The sequence below is a fragment of the Lepus europaeus genome, chromosome 3 (genome assembly GCF_033115175.1).
Source record: "Lepus europaeus isolate LE1 chromosome 3, mLepTim1.pri, whole genome shotgun sequence".
NCBI classification, from domain to species: domain Eukaryota; kingdom Metazoa; phylum Chordata; class Mammalia; order Lagomorpha; family Leporidae; genus Lepus; species Lepus europaeus.
In genome coordinates this window covers 129742937-129753215 of record NC_084829.1, presented here as the reverse complement: position 1 = coordinate 129753215, position 10279 = coordinate 129742937, and the positions used below count along the sequence as shown (strand labels likewise).

Sequence of the window (10279 nt, the reverse complement as noted above, 5' to 3'; positions counted from 1 at the left end):
CACCTTCATTCACAAATGAGAGCTTTGCAGGATATAATATTCTGGGCTGGCAGTTTTTCTCTCTTAGTACCTGGGCTATGTCTCGCCATTCCCTTCTAGCTTGTAGAGTTTCTGATGAGAAGTCTGCTGTGAGTCTAATTGGAGATCCTCTGAGAGTAATCTGACGTTTCTCTCTTGCACCTTTTAGAATCTTTTCTTTATGTTTCACTATGGTGAGTTTGATTACAACATGTCGTGGTGAGGATCTCTTTTGGTCATGTTTATTAGGGGTTCTATGAGCTTCCTGTACTAGGATGTCTCTGTCCTTCTCCAAACCTGGGAAATTTTCTGCTAGTATCTCACTAAAAATGCCTTCTAATCCTTTCTCCCTCTCCATGCCTTCAGGAACTCCTAGAACCCGAATGTTAGGTTTTTTTTTATTATTATTAAACTTTTATTTAATGAATATAAATTTCCAAAGTATAGCTTATGGGTTACAATGGCTTCCCCCTCCCAAAACTTTCCTTCCACCCACAACCCTCCCCCCTCCCGCTCCCTCTCCCCTTCCTATCACATCATGATTCATTTTCAATTCTCTTTGTATACAAAAGATCAGTTTAGTATATATTAGGTAACGGTTTCAACAGTTTGCCCCCCATATAGTAACACAAAGTTAGGTTTTTTAATAGTATCCTGTAGATTCCCGACAATATTTTTTAGATTTCTAATTTCTTCTTCTTTTCTTTGGTTTGCCTGTTTCCTTTCCTGCTCTCTGTCTTCTAGGTCTGATATTCTCTCTTCTGCTTCGCCCATTCTGTTTTTAAGGCTCTCTAATGTGTTTGTCATTTGATCTATTGAATTCTTCATTTCATTATGATTTCTCGTCACTATCAGAGTTTCTTGTTCCACTAGTTGTTTCATTTCATTTTGATTCCTCCTTAATATTTCATTTTCACGAGAGAGATTTTCTATCTTGTCCATTAGGGATTTCTGTAGTTCAAGAATTTGTTTTTGAGAACTTCTTAATGTTCTTATCAATTTTTTGAGATCTGCTTCTTGCATTTCTTCGATCTCATCATCTTCATAATCTTGAGTTGGGGTGTCTTTCTCATTTGGGGGCGTCATAGTGTCTTCCTTGTTCTTGTTACCTCGGTTTTTGCGTTTGTTGTATGGCATGTTGGAGATATTTGGTTTCTTCACTGTGGTGTTTTTTTTCTTGTTATACTATGGACTGTCTGCTTTCAGTGGAGCCTTAGAGGCTTGAGATGGGTGCGGACTGAGAGCTGTGTTTGGTTCCTCAGGGTTGAGGGTGTGTCAAGATGACACTCCCAGGTTAGGCGTGGTAAATCTTTCTTTCTTTCTTTCTTTCTTTCTTTCTTTTTTTTTTTATTCAAAAGGGAAGTAATTCCACACAGCTGAACATAATTGGAGGTAGTTAGCAGGCAAATGATATACCCACAGGAGCCAGAGATCGGAAGCTCTTTCCCAAGGACCACACAGGGAATCTCTGCTGCCCTCAGTGTGGGCTCCAATTCTCCTGCAGTCTCCCACTGGGTTGCCAAGTTAGATCCTAATCTCCTGTTATTTCACACACACCCCCCCCCAGAGTCAGGTTTTTCTGCTAGGCTCAGGGCCGGTGCAGACCTGAGGTCGCCCTGCTTATGACATATGTCCAAAATGGCGCCTGCTCTGTCTTGCTCGCCTTTGAGAGGTGAGCAGAGAGAGAGAAACTCGTGTCTGTATCGGTCACTTTTTTTTTTTTTTCCTCTCTCTCTTCTAGTTAGCCTGGTGAACTTTTCCCCACGGAGTTTCAAGCCTCGTTCTCTCTAGTCTCCTCTTTCCGCTTGCCCGCTGGTGTCTCGGGCTATGGAGGTTCGGCTCACCTCGCGTTCCAGCGCTGGTGCGTTGAGTCTGCCGCTGGTGTCCCGAACTTGGGCTCCCACGCTCTCCACGCAGGTCCACTGTGAATCACTAGTTCCGGAAGAGTTTCCTCTGCTGTTTCTTCCCCTACTCTTCCTTGACCATGCAGTATCTCCACTTTTATTAACCTGTGTCTTGCCGAAGAATATCAATGTGCTCCCTTCCTATTCCGCCATCTTGCCACTCTCCTAGAAATTTAATCGGGCCTCTTATTTTTTCATGCTGAATCACCTTCCCTATCCTTGATCCCTGTAGTGGCTGCAGAGATGATGCACTATCTATATATAAACAGAAAGTCCAGCTCCAGTCTTTCATTCATTTCCTGTTGCTGGAACTGTCACATTCATTGCTTGTTGGATGATTAATCTGGGTGGTGGTGGATTTGGTATGCCGGAGTTTGCTCAGCCCCGCCCTGCCGGGCCTCTGAGCAGAGAGAGACACAGCTGGGGGGGAATCAGCCAATCTTGCCTCTTTGCCATGTTGTGGTTCTGGGTTATCTGGACAACTGCTGGGAAACGAAGGTGCGGTGCTGCAGAGGTGGAGGTGCCTGCTGGCCTTGGGTCGCACTGCTTGGTTTTCCTTCTCTCATTGCCATGCTCTCCATTCTGTCTTTGGCGAGGAGGACCTAGTGGAATGGTGGTCTATGACCCGGATGCATATTCTGTCTCACTGGTCCACCTGGTTCTCCTGCACCAGGGCCGTCAGCGTCTTCCATCCCTTCACCCTGCACAGGAGGGTGGGAATACGGCAGTGCACGCCCATGGGGTCCTGGTACAAGTGGTCGGGCCAGTGTACGTGGGTCTGGCCTATGGGGGTGCGCTCTGAAGGGCTCCCTTGTTCTTCCCCACACTTGGCACTTTCTGGTAATTCTGGTCATTGCATGGAGGGTCCCTACGGCCCGGACAGCGTCTAGGATGGATACGTCTGCTGCATAGTTACTGCCTTGCCTGGAGCTCCTGCAGGGCCTGTAGAACTGGCTGTCTCTGTGACCTGTTCTGGGACATCACACTCCGCAGTCTCTCCAGCTCCTAATGGGATGACTCTTGTTTACGGCAGGCTGGTGTACAGGCAGGTCTTCCTTGCGGTCATCCCTGTTGATGAAGCCGTATCCGTTTCTTATATTGAACAATTTTACTGTTCCCAAAACCTTTGTTGCGATGACCTTCTTGGCCCGGTCGGCAGGTGCGGCAGATGCGAGACCACCAGGGGTGCGGGGCTCTGTTTCCGCGGCGCTGAGGGCGAGGGCGGCTGCTTGTGGTTGCGGTGATGGTGGCCGGGGCGGGCTGGGCAGCTGAGGCTCCTCCTGGGTGTGATGGTGACCAAGCCGGCTGTGGCGGTGGGGCTGCCCAGGACCCTCTGGGGCCCACGCTCCGCTCCCACTCACAAACTCTAAATAGTAGATTTTAAATAAACACATAGTTATTTTTAGATGGAAAAACGCATCATAAAAATATTGATTCCTTAAAACACAAATTTAGCTCAGTCCCACTAAAAAATATTTACCAACTTCATATAGAAAAATAAACATGTTCCCCGGAGCCCGGGCCTGCAGCCTCACGGGCCTGCTGCCCCTACAGACCTCGCTGGAGTTTACCCTGGAGGACTGCCTGGTCTACCAGTATCAGCAGCAGGTGGACAGCTGGGAGCAGGACTTGTCCGTGCCCGAGTTCCCGGAATGATACCAACGGCTGAACACGGAAGAGCCTCTTTCTGCTTCGAGGGATCCGTGTGGAAAGTGGTCGTCCTTGAACTTCACCTACTGCTGCATAAACTGTATTCACCTGTTGCCTGGTGTCCACGCATTAGAACACACCTGTTCTGGTAAGGGAGCCGAGCACTGACGACTAGAACACTGAGAAGCAAGAGCATACTCAAAGGAACTTGAAAAGTCAATACAGGTACCCGGGAAAGGTCCAGGCTAAGAAAAACCTGAAAATGCCTTAAATGTACTCCTCAAAGGGATTGTTGGCAGACACCATATGACAATCAAAAAAACAAAACCAGGCAAACCTTGGGAGAAAAGGATAATTTGATGTCTTGAGAAGCAAATGTCTAGTTTTTAACAACAAAAAAAAAATCACAAAGCATACAAGAAACAGGAAAGTGTGCCTGTTCCTAAGGAGCCAAAAAGCACAATAGAAACTGTCCTTGAAGACCTTATGGCTGATCTACAAGACAAAGACAGAAACAGCTGCCATGAAGAAAAAGAACTAAAGGAGGACACAGAACAAGTAAACAGTATATGAGCAAGGTAGAAAAATAAAGAGAAAACTTAAAAATCCCCAAGGAAATTTTGTGAGCCAAAAGTATACTAGCTGAAATGAAAATTTCACTAGAGAGATTCAAAGGCAGATCTGAGTAGGCAGAAAAAAGAATCGGCAAACTTGAAGAACTGGAAGGTATTAGGCCTAAGAAACAAAAAAGATTGAAGAAAAATAGAAAGAAAAGGGAACAGTTCCCAAGGGGCTAGGGAACACCATCAGGTAGAAAAATGTATGCCTTGTGACAGAGAATATTTGAAGAAATGATAGTCCCAATTTTCCCAAGTGTAAATAATCCAAGTTTAGAGACCCACACAAGACACATGAGAACCCAAGTGCTGAAAGCCAGATGAAATTGTGAAAGCAGCAAGAGAGAAGCAATTTAGCATATGCAAGGAATCTCCAGTAATCAGCAACTTTTTCATCATAAATTTTGGAGGCCAGAAGGCAGTGGGCCAATATATTTAAATTATTAAAAGAAAAAAAAAAAAAAACTCTCAGCTACGACTCCTACAACTGGCAAACTGTCCTTAAAAGTCAGGAAGAAAATAAGACATTCCCAGATAAACAAAAACTGAGGGAGTTCTTTACTAGACTTGCCCTGAAAGAAATGCCAAAAATGCAGGTTGAAATGACAGATACTGGGGCCAGCGCTGTGGCACAGCAGGTTAAAACCCTGGCCTGAAGCGCAAGCATCCTATATGGGCGCCGGTTTGTATCCCAGCTGCTCCTCTTTCCATCCAGCTCTCTGCTAAGGCCTAGGTAAGCAGTAGAAGATGGCCCAGGTCCTTGGGCCCCTGCACCCATGTGGGAGACCCAGAAGCGGCTCCTGGCTTCGGATCGGTGTATCTCCAGCAATTACAGCCATCTGGGGAGTGAACCAGCGGATGGAAGACCTCTCTCTCTGTCTCTGCCTCTCTCTGTAAGTCTTTCAAATAAAGAAAAATAATAAATCTTAAAAAAAAGAAAGAAATGACAGATACTACACAATAATTCAAAATCTATGAAGAAATTTTTAAAAGTGTCAGTAAATACATGGATAATGACAGAAGATACTATAACAATGGTATAACTCCACTCTTCATGGTCTCAGAGACTTACACATTACAGTAATTATTCAATTATATTTTCTGGCACCCAATGTATAGAGATGTATTTTTTTACAACAACTGAGAAGTAGATATGGAGATGTTAAAGGACCAATGTTTTTTGTATACAATTGAGATTAGCCTCATGCAAATTTGAATTAGTGTTATAATTCTAGGTTGTTATGTGTAATTCTCATAAAAACCACTCAAAATAAAGCTAAATGATATACATAAGAAAAGAAAAAACATGTAAGAGCAGTCAGGAAAATATTAATAAGAGTTATAAGGAATACTAATTAGACTAGATATTGAAACGTGCTTTAAAGCCTTTTCATTTAAAAGAACATTGTACGCATAGATGTTGACCAACAACTTGAGTAGAACAGAAATCCAGAAAGAAGTCTGAGTATATCTGAAACTTTAGCACACGATAAAGAGTATCTGAAATCACGGAGTAAATTTTAACACACTGTTCTGGGACAACTGGTAGCCATTTGGGAAAAGGTAACATTAGCCCCACATTATTTGTTGCATAAGAACAAATTCCAGATGAATCAAGGCTCTATTTCCACGGTAAACAATAAAATCATTATCAATAACAAGAAAATATGGATGGAATGCATGTTGCTGTGCAGCGACATCCCTTAGCCGAGTGCCGGCATTGGAGTCCCATCTCTGCCTCTGATCCAGGTTCCTGATATACACACTCTGGAAGGCAGCAGATGATGACTCAAGTAGTTGGGTCCCTGCCACACATGAGGCAGACCTGGGTGGAGCTCCTGGCTCTTGACTTTGGCCTTTCCCAGCTGCAGTTGCTGTAGGCATCTGGGGAGTGAATCAGCAGTTGGAAGATCTCTTTCTGTCTGTTTTTCCCTCTTCTGCCTTTCAAATAAAAAAATAAACACATAAATATTCTAAAAGAAAGAAAATATGGGTAAGTTCTTCGATCTCCAAATGCTGCAACAGTGAGCACTGGGCTGGAATTCCAGCAAGGAGTCAGAACTCAGTCTGGGTCTCCCACGTAGGTGGCAGGGACTCAGCTACTGAAGTCATCACCTGCTGCCAGGGTGTTCAGTAGCAGGAAGCTGGAGTTGGGAATGGAACTGGGATGAGTCCAAGCACTCTGATGTGGCATATGTGTGTCCCAACTGGTATAACCACTGTACCAAATGCCAGCCCTTGCAACTAATTCTTCAGTGGGTCAGAAAAAGAAAAGCTGTTTGGTGTATGTGTATACAAGCACACACAGGTAGAGACCAAGGAAATGTTAAAGCAGCTATAGAAACTTAATATTTGGGAAACCTGGATGAAGAGCTCAGGGAATACTTCACGCTATTGCAACTTTTCTGTCAGTCTAATATGTCAAAATAGGGCAAAAAATTAAAAAAGGTAGGAGAGATGGCAAATCAGAGAAATAAAATGATTTGTCTGCAATCATACAAGAGATGCAAAGAAACGGGAACTCGAATTCATATTTTTTCATCACATTTTGCCTTCCCTGTTATAATGTTTCTTTATCACACTAGTATATGGGTTAGCAGTTGGAATGGTAATTCCTGGAAAATTTTCTTGAGAAACATTATGTGAGTCATACTGGAATCTCGGGCAGCCAGCGCAGGGACAAGAGTATAGCTGGTGCTTGCCAGTGTGCCTTGCCCTCTAAGACTGTCCAGCTGTCCAGGAAACAATGTCTAAGAAGGTACATTGGACACTGGTGTTCACCTGTCTGAGAACTCTGACCTGGCAGGTGTCAGTGCCTGCCTCCAGGGATGAGCAGTATCCAGCTGTGGTCATGATGGTGACAGTGTCTTGATTTCAGAGTGGTTCTAGTCAGCAGTTTGGGGTAGAGTGATGCGGTTCAACTTTCCAGATAGAGAAGAATGGCAGAGGCCAACAGGTTGCAGGCACTTAGGGATTCAGCCTGGAATTCAATGGGAGTTGGAAACCAGAATACAAACCACGAACACTAGGGTAAAGAAGGCACTCTTCTTTCATGCTTCCTGTGTAATTTCCCCTAATTATTCACAGGGTTTTCAAAACTTTCATGGAAAATGCATTTTATGAAAAAAATTATGCATTTCAAAATATTCCTGTACCAAAATAAATTCCTCTTTTAATTCTATTTTTCTATGAAATTTTCAGAGCCCCTCATATATGATACATTATACTGAAATTGCTGGTACATGCTTCAAGCAACTTAAAGGCAGAATATATCTAATTCATTGAATAAATATTGAAATCTGTACTATGCTAGATACTATTTTTTATTCATTTGTTTTGAGAGGCAGAGAGCCAGAGAGAGAGACAGAGAGAGTGAGATGCCATCTGCTACTTTACACCCCAAATGACCACAGCAGTTAGATGGGTCTGGGCCAGGTTGAAGTCAGGAACTGTGAACTCAATCCAGGCCTCTTACCTGAGTGACAAGGACCTAACTAACTACTACAGCCAGCACCTGCCTCCCAGGGTGTACATTACCAGGAAGCTAGAATAAAAGGTAGAGCCAGGACTAGAACTCAGGCACTCCAGCAGGTGATGTAGGAATATCAGCTGGCATCTTAAATGCTAGACCAAATGCTTGCCTCCAGGTACTGTTTTAAGTGCATGGAAAACATTAGTGGCTGTGTTCAGACAAAAATCTGTTTGAGGGGCCGGTGTTGTTGTGCATTTGGCTAAGCTATCGCCTGTGATGCTGGCATCCCATATCAGAGTGTTGGTTAAATTCCTGGCTACTAGGAAAGCAGTGGAAGATGGCCCAAGTACTTGGGCTCCTGCCATCCACATGGGAGACCAGATGGAGTTCCAGACTCTTGGCTTCAGCCTGGCCCAGCCTTAGCTGTTCTGTCCATTAAGGGGCATGAACAAGCAGATAGACAATCTCTCTCTTTCTCTCTCTCTCTCTCTCTTCCTCTCTCTCTCCCTCTCTCCCCCTCTCTCCCTCTCTCTGCCTGTCTCTTTCTCTCTCTCTCTCTCTCCCCCTCTCTCCCTCTCTCTGCCTGTCTCTCTCTCTCTCTCTCTTTCTCTCTCTCTCCCTCTCTCAAATAAATAAAATACATGTCTTTGAAAATCTACTTGAAAATGCTTGTACAATGTATATTCAGTTATATACTCATCCTAGCACAGCGCCTGGAACATAGCAGGGACTCAATGATGAACAAGAAGATGCCCAGTTATAATGGGCATGTGTGCTGAATAGGAAGAAAGGCTGAAGTGTTATGGGCATTAAGGGACCTGTGTGGCTCAACTTGTACAGCTGGAAACCTAGCATAGATCAGAAGGCTGATTGCCGTCCCCACGCTGGGGCACTGCTGTTCTTTGGTATGATATTTGGGGATAGTTTCTGAATCTGGAGGCGGAGTCTACAAGATGAAGTTTTTAGCACCAGCAGTTGGGAAGTGCTGCAGCAAGAAAAAATCAAAGGGGGGGTGGGGGGGTGGTGCTCAATACATAACGAGCTGGCTCTGGTTTACAGAGTTGAATGTCAAGGGCAGGAAGGGATATTAGGGAACATGTGGTTATTGCTCTGCTCTCCCCAAACTCCAAACTCCATTTTACTGCTTCTGTTTCACTCATATCTGTGACAGGGAACTCACAAGTGACTAACATAAGCACTCCATTTTAAGTAACTGAAAACTCATTAACAAGTTCCTCCTTAGATAAAGCCAAAATTAATCTTGCTGTAGTTTCCTCCTTGTTTGGTAATATGAAACAACTCAAGAGTTCAAGTTGCTCTTTTTCGTGACTTCCGTATCAGAAGATCTCTCTGTAATAGTGGAAGACATGCCCACATTTTGGCTTTATGAATACATACAGGAATCCTCCTTCCACTCTCTTCTCCTTCAGGAGGACAGCTGGTGTGTCCCCGATCTGAGGTCAGTGCTGTGCTCTGAAGTGCATCCCTTCCCTCCAGCAATAAGTCCCCAGTTGCTTGCCAACCTAATGCAGTCACACTTCTACTCCCATCATACTACCAGAACTGTCTGGTGAAGATCAAGACATCTTTTAGTAAATACTGTGTTCAAGCCAGACATTTTGTATTGATGCTATTTAACCTCCCCACCACATCTCATTCAGAACAGCTGAGCACTTCCTTACAAGTGGCTACCCTTCCTTCTCCCTCCCCACAGCACCTCTTCAGCCTTATGGTTGGCTTTTCTTCCTCTGTATCATAACTAAGTTTTAGTTTCTCCAGGGTTGTGCCCTAAACCCTCTTCCCATTCTGCTTTGCTTAACACTTCTGTTAGTCAGTTTTTTGCTACTTCAACTGACACCTGAGAGAGGTTTCTGGGAAATAATTGGTTTTCAGCTTACAGTTGGAGGATCCAGTGACCCTGGTGTCTGGTGGAAGCTGCTCATGTTGGGTGTAGAGAATGATATATGGGGAGCCAGGAAAGGGAGAGAGAAACCAGGCTGAACTTGAACTGAAATATTCAAACCTCTCATAAGAAGCTCCCTTCCAGGGCTCGCTGCTAATGATCCAAGCACCTCCCGTCAGCCCCACTTCTCCTATGCCATCATTAGATTAAATCTCCATCCTTAGTTGATCAACCATTCATCTGAAGACATTAGAGATTAAACAGTTGCATGAGTTTTGGGGAGACAAGCCCTATTCAACTCATAACAACATTTAACAAGTGCAAGATTATAACATGTGTAACAACTATGAATTATAACAATTCATTCTCTATATCTATCCCAAATCTTCTGAGGCTTCAAATGTATTTGTGTGCCTATTTGCAAGAACTCTATAAAATACCCTGTAAGTCTTTTTTTAGCAATTCAATTTACTGATCTTTTTTATAATTTTTTTAGTTTTTATTTAATGAATGCACTTTTCATAGGTACAACTTTAGGAATATAGTGGTTCTTTCCCCCGTACCCACCCTCCCACCCCAACTCCCATGCCACTTCCCTCTCCCTCTCCCATTCCCTTCATTATGGCTCATTTTTAGTTTGATTTTATATACAAAGGACCAACTCCATGTTAAGCACAGATTTCAACAGTTTGCACCCACACACACACAGAGCATA

The 10279-nt window shown here is 43.9% G+C and overlaps 1 pseudogene; it reads right to left on the bottom strand.

Moving 5' to 3' along the window:
• Nucleotides 1-2300: 2300 nt before the first annotated feature.
• On the bottom strand, nt 2301-3316 carry LOC133756656 (Y-box-binding protein 1-like; annotated as a pseudogene).
• Nucleotides 3317-10279: the final 6963 nt, after the last annotated feature.